Genomic DNA, 10,745 nt, shown 5'->3' on the forward strand with positions numbered 1-10,745 from the left:
CCAAGCCATTGATTAAACTGGGGACCATATGCCGCTTTATATGGAACTGCACTATGTACATCACTGAAGGCTCAATGTGCACGCCTTTGAATACAGTTTGATGCTTTTTTTTTTCGGTCTTAAAACATGTGTAAATGTTGATTTCTGCTAAACCTATGCGTTCCCATTACCCTATGAAAAGCCTCAATCAAAACCGAGCATGAAAATTTTTCTTTTATTCCTGTTGGGGACCTGATTTTTTTCACCTTTTTTAGATCACCAAACAAAAAGTCTCAAGGTGGCTATTGGCCCGTCATTGCCCAGGTGTGCGGCGTGGTCGGATCCCCCGCGCGTCACATTTGCGTTGTGAACACTCAGAGGCCACTTTGTGCCCCAATCTTATGAAATTTTGGTCAAAATTTTGTTTGATGGTTTTAGGTAAAGTTTGAACGGTTTTTTTGGGGGTCAGAAACTAGGTAAAATGGTCAGATCAAAGGAAAGCTTGTAACCCCGAAGCCACAATGGAGCCAATTTTTTGAAAGTTTTTACTTTTTTAAAGAATGATTCCCTTGATGATTTCTAGTTAAATTTTAAATCTGGGTCATTGGGGTCAAAACCCTGGTCAACCGTAAAATCAAAGAAAGCTTGTAAACACTCTAAACGTCACATTTAGCCAATCCTTATGATACTTGGTCAAATGTTCGTCTTGGTGATCTCTAGGTAAAATTAAAAAAAAGGGGTTTTATTCAGGATAAAAAACTAGGTCAGTAGGCCGACCCAAAAAAAATTTTATGAACCCTCAAGGGCCATATTTTTGTGACCCAATTTTATAAAATTTTCCCCAATAATTCCCTTGATGATTTCTAGGTAAAATTAAAAGTCGTGTCATTTAGATAAAAAAAGTGGCCAATAAAAGGAAAGCTTTTTAAACCTCTAGAGGCCACAGTTGAAACTCAATTTTTATGAATTTTTCAGATGTTTGTTTATAATCTCTAGGTAAAATTTTGAATTGTTTCATGTTAGATCAAAAAGTAGGCCGTCAAAGGAAAACTTGTGAACCCTCTCATGGCCATATTTTCCCCAATTTAATTAGTAAACTTTGTGGGAAATGTTTTTCTTGAGTTTTCTAGGTCAAATAAAAACTGGAAAAAGGGGGTCAAAAGCAATCAGTGGGCCAAGAAAAGGAAAAGGGGCGGAAACTTCTAAGGCCAAAGTTGACTCACTCTTTATAAAACTTGTCAGAATTTTGTTTTGAAATCTCAAGATCCGTATTAATCTGGGTCTTTTGGGAGTAAAAACCCCTAGGGCACTCGAAAAATAAAAGGAAAAGTTTGTTGTGATAATCCAATAAACTTGGTTAAATTTTGTCTTGATGATCTTTAGGTAAAATTCAAACTGGTCATTTGGGACAAAAATTAGGTGGGAAAACCCGATAACCCAAAGGTGACGATAAAGGGGCCATCCTGGCCCCTTTGTTTTTTTTATACGTTTAGGGCCTTTAAAAAAATTAAAAAAAAAAAATCTATCTTTGTAAAACGTTATGTTCATTTTCCATGAAAACAACTTTTTTGTTAACTTTTTTTTTTGATTTCCCACTTTGCTGAAAACAAATATAATGACTGCGCTGAAAACGTTAAGAATAAAACAAATACAGAAATTGTGGTAGTTAAGTTGCCTACTACTGACTTTCGGGATGACAACAGCAATAAAAAATTTACATCTGCCCCAAACGCCTACCTATTTTCAAGCCAACGGTTCTCAGTCCGAAAAAAAGTCAATATAATGACAATTTAGCCTTACATAAGTTGCGTGTTGAGAGTTCGCTTACCAAAAAGAATTCAAAATTAATGGGGAATCGATCCTATGGGTTTTTTCGTCGAAAAGGCACCCCTTACGTGTGACAAAAAGGGGCCGAAAGGGGCGACAGTAACCATCAGAACAAATAACACCCTTTACAATATTTACAAATTTTTTTTAATAAGATATTTTTAAAAAATGAATAATATAAAAGAAAAAAAACTGTTTAAAAGAAAGAAAAAAAAGAAATTCGAAACTCTAGATACAAAGTTTTTATATCCATTCTAATCTACGTGCACGGGTTTTTAAAGAAAATTGTGAACTTTAAGTGCAAAACAAAACAGTTCTAAATTCAAATACAGCCCCTTTTAAAAAACCCGTAAATAGTTGATTCCGTAGGCTCCCTATGGGGGTGGTGATTATCCTGACTGACTTCGAGGAAAAAAAATCATCGTCTTTGCGGTTTCGGCAAACCGGGACAAAAGCTCTGCGCGGGGATATCCATCCAGGCGAGTGGACAAGTAAACCTCGGGCTTTGCTTCCGGGTTTATGACTCCCCGGGAAAATCGTCTGCAAAAGCTAAAATATATACTATGGTAAGCACAAGAAAAACAAATAGTCAGGGCATAAAACTGCCCCTTTTGGGGTACACCATACCTCCGTAGGCCCCCAAAATAAACTGCTACTTATACAAAAACAAAATTTGTACTAAGTTCAGACGCAAATGATTAAAATACGTCACTTATTACTTCCATTTTTACAAAGATTACTTATTTAAAAAGCTAATTAAAAGTATGAAAAAGATAGAAAATTTTTGATAAAACTTATAGTAATGGAAATATAACTGAAACCCATTATTTACAACTCAAATTAAAAAAATTTTCAAGTAAATCAAATTTTAATAATTTGGGCACCAATAATATTAATGCCAACCAAAAAACGGACATTGATGTGTATGAATGACTGTCACACAATTTCATATTACATAAAATTACAGGTACTAGACTTGCCATATAAATTTATAAAAAACAATAAAAAGCTTTGGCGTTCCATAATAACGAAATGTTTGACATAATTTTTTAAAAACAAAGACTTTATAAATATCATGTTACAAATTTCAGTACAAATTTTACATTTTAATAAAGAAACATTTAGATCCTCTTCTAAATAATTTACAAAAGCTAAAAAAATTTTAATAAATTACCCGAAAACCCAAAACTAAAAAATCATGTCCCAAAAAAGTAAATTTTACAGATTTGTAAATGAAAAAAAATTTTACCAAAAAAAAACGTAATGCAAAAAAAATAACAAAAACCCTAACAAATAAAAATTTCATACCCCTCATCGGCATAAATTTCTAGCAGAAAATAATTCGGGACATAGATTCGTTATAATGTCGGAAGGTGGTGTGGGGGGGCAAGGGGCTTCTATCCAGTCTTTTTTTTTTTAAAGGAGAATTCCCGCCAAATCTAAATTTCATGGGATTCAGGCTAACCCGTGGCTCCGACTTTTTGCCCTTTTCACGGGTTACGTATACCCGGGGAAAATCTAACTCTTTGGCGCGAATTTAAATTGACAATTTGGGGCCTTTTGGTTTTGGGGATAAAAACAAAAATTTAACTGAAGTTTATAAAATACAATTTTCTTTTACTAAACAAAATTTAATGAAATTTCATGGAAATTTTAAATTATAAATACAGAAAATTGAGGGGTATTCATCTAAAATCTGCATTTACCTCAATAATAAAAAAATTTACAAAAAGATATCAATACCTGTTTTACACTACGATAAAAAAAGGCCCGAGTCAATTTGTGACACCTCCCCCCTTAAAAAAAAAATTTTTTAAAATTTTTCTTAATTAAAAACAAAAGACATACAAAAATAGAAAACCCAAAAAAAGAAAAACACACACTGTCACTATCTGTACCCCCATAAATTACCCACCTGTTCCCTCTACTCAAATAATCTCCCCTAATTTTCTCTACCGGGTTTTGCTCTGATCTGACCTATATGGTGCATGCCAATCCCATTATCACCCTGGAATTGCAAGTTTCGCTTTTCAAATAATAGCCTGATGATCTGTCTCTAATACAAAGTCTTTCCCGAACAAATCCCGTAAAACTTAGCTCTCCCCATATACGCAAAACACCCCTTCTCTACACTGGTACTTTTTTTCCCCCTGGGTCAATTTTCTACTAGCATACGCACAGGAATTTTCCCCCCACCTTTCTGAAGAAATACGATAACCAAAAATCTAAGCTTACTCTCAATAAAAATCTGATCTAATCTGGAAACTTAAAAATAGGGGGGACCCTTTAAAGCAGTTTTAAAAGTTGAAAAAGCCTTTTTCTTGCTTTTCACCCACTCTACAAGATTTGGTGACCCTTTTTCGAAAAAATTTTGAGTGGAACTGCAATGGCGCCGAAATTTGAGATAAACTTAAAAAATATAATAAAATACACATACAAAAAAATATCTTTAAAATAATTTGAGAAATTGCTAACAAATCTACTACTTCCTTTTTACATGCTACTGGTAACTTGGATTTACCTTACTCTTTGTACTTTTTCTGAAAACCCGCTTTTGGACAAAAAACAAATTCCTTTTACTCTATCGAAAACTCATCACTCTTTCATTTGGATTAAACTTCATAATCTCTCTGATCCTCCTCTACAATCTGCTCCAACCTTACTTAAAATCCCTTATCTGGTATAGACTTCTATCATCCTTCTTTCCAGTACGTTTTAGCATGTTTGATGAAACTTTTTAACTTTCCTCTACTCTATCCTGTAATCTATCTATTTTCTACCTTACTACTACGTAAGGACCCTTCCAATGTAACAAAACTTATTATGTTTCTAGGAACAAACAATACCTTTAACCCGCCTTTAAACCCCCTATCTCTAGCCTTCATTGTAATCTTTTTGTATCAGCCTACTTTTTGTAAATGTTCTGAGCTATCTTACCTACCTCCCCCTTTTCTTCAAATCCATAACATCTGTAAGTGGTTTTAACCTCATCTTTCTCCTCTTACCCCCCATACTCTCTTAGCACTTTTTCGGTCCCCCGGTTTTTCTACCATAAAGTAAATCAAAGGGAGAAAACCCCAAAATTTCTGGGAATTACGGTAAGCAAACAACATAGCTTCAAAAACCTATCCCAATCTTAGGCCCCACTCACATACGCTTCAAAAATCTGTTTAAACTACCGTTTAAAATTCTCTACTAAAAACCGTTACACATGGGTGAAAAGGTGTTTTTAGTTTTAAATGCCTTTTTGACAAAATCACTAAATTCTGCCCTAAGTTCTGACGTAAACTGCGATCCACAATCGGTAAGCATTTTCCCCTGGGGACTCCCAATTTTACTGTACAATCTACTAAACCTCTGCTACTCTCCAGTTTCAAAACAGGTATGCATAGCTTCTGGTATCTGTACATAATCTACCTTAGTCAAAAAGTCCTGTTTTTCCCATCAGTCCCCAGGGCGGACCAACGTATACAGCAAATCTCTTTAAACGGGGTACAACAAGGCTTTTTTTCCCAAAAGGGAACTTTACTTACTCTACCCTTGCTATTACGTGACAATACACATGACTGACAGTACCCCTAAACCCCTGCCTTATCCGGCCAGTAAAAAACGCCTAAAACCCCACACTAGTTTTCCCTTTCCAAAGGCCTGACAGTAAAAGAAAACTGGCAACTTCATCACAGTTTCTCTAAACTTTAGGGACAAACATGTCTACTTTTGTCTAAATTCTGGGGGGTATACTTATAAAATCTATTCCTTTCTCAAAACCCAACGAACCCTTTACCCCTACACTGTTAACTACCTTCCTCACCTCTTTTTACAAAAATCAAAATGCTATCTTTCTTGCTTTTCTAAGAATTCCTCTCAATATATCAAAAATTTAGACGGAACTTTAAGCTTTACTTTCTTCTTAAATTTTGGGTTGCGCCCTAGTATCTAGCACGCAAACTACTAAACTGAGGTTTACCTCCCCTACTTACCAATTATAACTTTGGTAGGATTATCTCAACCAAAGCCTCTCTGTACCCCTTTAAAACGGACAATCAAAACTTTTAGCTACATCTCCTATTTCATCCATCAATGTCTTACATCTAGGGTTTTTCTCTAAAAACTGACTTGTTTACTAATCCCCCTTTTACTAACACTTACAACCTGTATCCCCCATGCGAAAAATCCCTAACATTACAAGTACCGGGGTTTTTTTTGGACTGTCTTACACTAACATACCTAAATCCCCAACTCACTTAGTTTATAAACTATTCCCTCTCTGACCCTTTACTTTCTTACTCTACTCTATTTTTTTTTTTTCCTCACCCCTACTTAATCGGTCACGGCCCCACCCTATTTTTTACTTTCCTTACTTTTCTATTTTTCCCCTTTACTACTTTCCCGTTTCCCCGCTCTACTTCTAACTCTGCTGGCATTTGCACTGTTACCGCCGACTTTTTCCCTCCTACATAATATACTATGCCCCCATTTGACCCCACTTATACACTTCATACAACCAAGGGGTTTAAAACCTCCCCTCTATTGCAACATTTCTACACCTCTATTACAGTGCTACATTTCACAACAGGGTACTGTCTTGAGGTATTCAAAAGGTTTTTTAGCTCGGCCTTATTGGTTCGATTCACGAATACTTGGGACCCACGGTCTTTGCAAAAAAATCTGCTCTTCTGCTCACCCTACTTTTAAATAAATTTTTATACTCAAATTCTGGTATAGTTCCTATTACAACATCTAAAAATTTGGGCCCTAAGAAAAAAAATTTTTAAAAAATCCTTCGACTTTTTTTCTACCTTCGTTAACTTACTAAAACTGTCATTTTACACTACGAACACTATATAACATACGACCACTATAAAACAAAACCCGGGGGAAATAAATAAAAAAATCGGAGGGAATACTGACTACACTAGTTTACACAAGGTCTACGTTACCACTGAAGCCAAAAAAAAAATACATACTCTACTATAACTACACCCCAAAAGTCCCCCACTAAAATAAAATACCTAAGTTGCGCAACAGTCTATGTGTCAATCAAGGGTTTCATAGCAACAATCAAAAAGTAAGCGACATTTGGCTGAAAAAAAACCCAGCCTTATCAAATATAATCAACTGTAAATAGGTTAAAACTTTGTGTAACAAAAAAAACAAATAAATCAAAGTGTTTTTCCTAAATAAAGTATAGGTATAAAAAACAACTGTGTGCCTAAAACTTAAAAGTAGGTAAAATTATGCAAAGTAAACAATTGTAACACACACAAAGAAAATACTGTTCTAGTAGTGTCATACATAATACAAATTAGGATCACTGGGAAATAGGGCCGACAAGTAAAGGGGAGTAGGAAACTTCCCTTTTCAAGGGCGGTCACTCTCAGACAGATAATGGTGGCTTAATCATAGAGTGCACAAATAAAACCCCAAAAAAAAAATAAAAGGGGAAAGAACTCACCCCGAAACCAAGTGTCGTAAAAAACGTCTATCGTCTGTGAACAAAAGTGGGGTTTGCTGAAAACCGGTCTGTCCTTGTCTTGTCTGAGGTAAGCGTCACTTGAAAAAAAGAAATAAAACTATTATATTTTAAAAAATAAAACAAAAAAAGGGAACTTTACAAAATTTTTGCTGCAGTTAAATGGGTGTTAAAAATGTTTAATAGACTGTGTCTGGCGACCAAACCCCTTTTGACCCTTGTACGGAATGGCCGTCCGGCGACAGTAAAAAATCGAACATACCCGAAAATCGTCTGGGGAGAAGCTAAAAAATATAATATGGAACCCAACAAAAAAAATAAATCAGGGCATAAAAAATGCTCCTTTGGGTACCCATCCTCCGTGGCCCCCCTAAATAATACGGCTACTTAACAAAAAATGTCTATAAGTTCGCGTAATGATTAAAATACTCACTTATTTCTTCCATTATACAAAATTTTACTTAAAAGCTAAAGTTAAAGTATAAAAAAAAAATTTAAAAGAAAGATAAACATTATAGTAATGGAAAAGAAACGCAGCCCCTTATTTTCAACTCAAATTAAAAAAAATTCAATGTAAAACAATTTTAAAGGAAATTGGGATCCTATAATATCTAAATGCCATACACTAAAAAGGACATTGTAGTTATCAATAGACTGTCACACAATTTCATATTACAATAATATATACATGGTACAACTTTCCATATAAAATTTATACATAACAATACAATGCAGTAATGGCGTTCCCTAATAAAGAAATGTTTGACAAAGTTTTTGAAAAAAGACTTTTAATATCATGTTCCAAATTTCAGTACAAATTTTCATTTAAAAAATGAAACATTTAGACTCCTCTTTCTAAATATTTAAAAAGTTGAAAAATTTTAAAAAATTTCCTGACATACCGAAACTGCCAAAATCATGTGCCAAAAATAAATGTTACGAATTCTGTAGAATGACAAAAATTTTCCAAATAAAAATGTAATGCAAAAATCATACAAAAAACTAACAAATAAATTTTTACCTCGATCGAGCATAAATTTTCAAAAAAATAATTTTAGCATAATTCTCTTTAAAGCGGAAATGGTGGGCAAGGCTACTAGTCCAGTCTATTTAAGGATAAGTCCCGCCAAATACTAAATTTATGGGGTTCACGGGTAAGCCCTAGTCCCACTATTGCATTTTCACGGGGTTCACAATTTTGCCGGAAATCAACTTTCTTTTGGGGCCCAATTTAAATTGACAAATTTTAGGGCCCCTTAAAAGTGGTTTTGGGGGTAAAAAAATAAATTACTGAAGTTTATAAAATATCAACTTTTTTATTACCGAAAAGAATTTAATGAAAAATTTTCATGGAAATTAATTATGAAATAAAAAAAATGAGAGGTATTTTTATCGGAAATCTGCATTTACCCCAATAAAACCAAAAAATTTTCAAAAAAATGATGCAATACCTGCTTTACACTACGATAAAAAAAAGCCCGTAGGGCAAATTTTTTTACTCAACATCGATACGAAGGGGATAATTAAAAATACGGAATTAAAAAATGTGTCCTTCCAGCACATGCACATAATGTCAGCCTTTGATGTTTGGAAGAAAACGCACTTTTTATGTCTAATATAATAAGCGTCGACATAACTTGTCCGAACCGCAACGTCTTGCACATCAGTACAAATGTGGGCAGTGTTGTTTTTTTTTGGGGGGGGGGCTTAAAAATTCTTTGTTTCCGGTAACATGCTAAAAGAATTAGTAAAGGTAAGTCGGATCTTTTTACTTTTTCTTTTTTTAAGCTCACCTGAGCACGAAATGCTCCAAGGTGAGCTTTTGTGATCGCCCTGTGTCCGTCGTCCGTCGTCGTCCGTCCGTCGTCCGTCCGTCCGTCCATCCGTCAACAATTTGACTGTTAACACTCTAGAGGTCACATTTTTAGCCCAATCTTAATGAAACTTGGTCAGAATGTTACCTCTAATAAAATATTGGATGAGTTTGATATTGGGCCATCTGGGGTCAAAAACTAGGTCAAATCAAAGGAATAGCTTTTTAACACTTTAGAGGTCACAATCTTGGTCCAATCTTAATGAAACTTGGTCAGAATGTTACCCTTAATAAAATCTTAGACAAGTTTGAAATTGGGGTTATCTGGGGTCAAAAAGTAGGTCACCAGGTCAAATGAAAGGAAAAGCTTGTTAACACTCTAGAGGTCACATATTTGGCCGAATCTTAATGAAACTTGGTCAGAATATTACCCTTAATAAAATCTTGGACGAGTTTGATATTGGGTTATCTGGGGTCAAAAACTAGGTCACCAGGTCAAATCAAAGTACAAGCTTGTTAACAGTCTAGAGGTCACAATTTTGGCTCGATCTTAATGAAACTTGTTCAGAATGTTACCCTCAATAAAATCTTGGAAGATTTTGATATTGGGTTATCTGGGGTCAAAAACTAGGTCACCAGGTCAAATCAAAGGAAAAGCTTGTTTACACTTTAGAGGCCACATTTAAGACTGTATCTTCATGAAACTTGACCAGAATGTTAATATTGATGATCTCAAAATCCAGTTTGAATCTTGGTCATGTAGAATAAAAAAACTAGGTCACCGGGTCAAATCAAAGGAAAAGCTAGTTTACATTGTAGAGGCCACATTGATGACCATATCTTAATGAAACTTGGTCAAAATGTTAATCTTGATGATCTATAGGTCAAGTTTGAATCTGGATTATGTTGGGTCAAAAACTAGGTCACCGGGTCAAATCAAAGGAAAACGTAGTTAACACTTTAGAGGCCACATTTATGACCATATCGTAATGAAACTTGGTCAGAATGTTAATCTTGACGATCTATAGGTCAAGTTCAAATCTGGGTCAGATGGCGTCAAAACCTAGGTCACTAGGTCAAATCAAATGAAAAACTTGTTCACACTCTAGAGGCCACATTTATGACTGTATCTTCATGAAACTTAGTCAGAATGTTACACTTGATGATCTTTAGGTCAAGGTGAATCTGGGTCATGTCGGGTCAAAAACCAGGTCACGGGGTCGAATCTAAGGAAACGCTAGTTAAGACTTTAGAGGCCACATTTATGCCATATCTTAATGAAACTTGGTCACAATGTTAATCTTGATGATCTTTAGGTCAATAGGTCAGGTGAGCGATACAGGGCCTTCATGGCCCTCTTGTTTTTATTGTTAGACTTTTCGGAAATTATTTTTGCGTCAAAAATGATTACAAATAAGGAGGTTATACCTTTAGAGCATCAGTAAGTTGATTCTTAACATCACTGACCATATTTATGGCATAAAAAGTGCATTTTTGCAACTTTTTGTTAAAAAGTTAAAACAAATATACTCCAAGGCCATAAAACATTTAGGGTCGGGCCAAAAATATAGGGTAGGTCGGGAAACCGGAAACAAACCATTTTTACGCTTTATTCCAAAATCTACCTTTAAAATGATACAGAATCGATGCTGT

The sequence above is a fragment of the Mercenaria mercenaria genome, chromosome 14, assembly GCF_021730395.1.
Source record: "Mercenaria mercenaria strain notata chromosome 14, MADL_Memer_1, whole genome shotgun sequence".
Classification (NCBI taxonomy): domain Eukaryota; kingdom Metazoa; phylum Mollusca; class Bivalvia; order Venerida; family Veneridae; genus Mercenaria; species Mercenaria mercenaria.